Source organism: Mandrillus leucophaeus, unplaced genomic scaffold (assembly GCF_000951045.1).
Source record: "Mandrillus leucophaeus isolate KB7577 unplaced genomic scaffold, Mleu.le_1.0 Scaffold628, whole genome shotgun sequence".
Taxonomy (NCBI): Eukaryota; Metazoa; Chordata; class Mammalia; order Primates; family Cercopithecidae; genus Mandrillus; species Mandrillus leucophaeus.
Genome location: NW_012106786.1, coordinates 466,111 through 467,179, shown reverse-complemented (window position 1 = coordinate 467,179; position 1,069 = coordinate 466,111).

Genomic DNA, 1,069 nt, shown 5'->3' with positions numbered 1-1,069 from the left:
CCTGTAGGCATAGGGTGGAATCTGAGGGATGTGCCTTCTTCCCCAGGCTGAGAGTGGGTGAGACAAGACTGGTGCCTCTACATCTGAGTGCCCCCCAAACCCAGCAGTCATGTTGTGTGCAAAGAAATCACGTTACTTCTTCCAGCTGATGTTCCACTTGTTTCGTCTATTGTTTCTGTGGGGAGAGTCAAATTCATGTGACTGAGGGGGGCCTCCGCAACTCTATTCCCCAGATGAGGAAGCAATAGACAGGGGCCAGGAATGGATTTTAAAGGCAAAGTTCTCAGACCCAATGGCAACACGAACTGGTCAACTCTCCTCAAGCTCCCAAAGACAGAGGATTTGGGTCTTTGTTGGTTTTTGCCCACAGCCACAGAACTCAAAGTCTGAATCTGGATTCTCTCAAAAGGACAGTAACATAAACCTCTAGAGACGGAGTCTGAGAAAGGCCCACCCTTCTGCCAGCTTATGATTTAGAAAGATGCGTTCATTCGACAAACATTTAACGAGCATGTATGAGCCAGGTACAGTTCTTCACAGCAGAGATACAGGACAGAAAAGGACAGACAGGAGCCCTTGGCCCTGAGGTTTCCATTCTAGGGGCCTTTAAATCTCGGACTCTCAGAACTAACAGAGACCTTTGATGCTCTACCTCCTCCAGAAACAGGAGCCCAAGGAGGAGAGGTGGCTTGTCCAGACTCAAGGAGCAAATTAGGGACTGAGTCAGGACAGAAATACGGGGTCCTTGACAACCAGTCAGACTAGTACTTCCCTGAGAGGTGACAACCCCAGGGCATGTGTGGCAAGGACTGGAGCAGGGGTGTCTGAAGAAGAGAGAGTTGGCAAAGAGGGCAGCGACAGAAGAGCCATGCTGCATGCTCCTTGTTCTGGGGTCCCCCCAGGTGAGGACTGGGTGCTCCAGCTCCCCATTTGCCCTTGGCGCCAGAGGCCCTCCGCCCCTTTCTTCAGAGCCCCAAGGGGAAACTAAAGCCCAGGATTGGCAGCGTGGAATCAGGGGACCCCAATGGACTCTTACCAATGATTCTGTGTTTTCATAGAGTTGATTGAT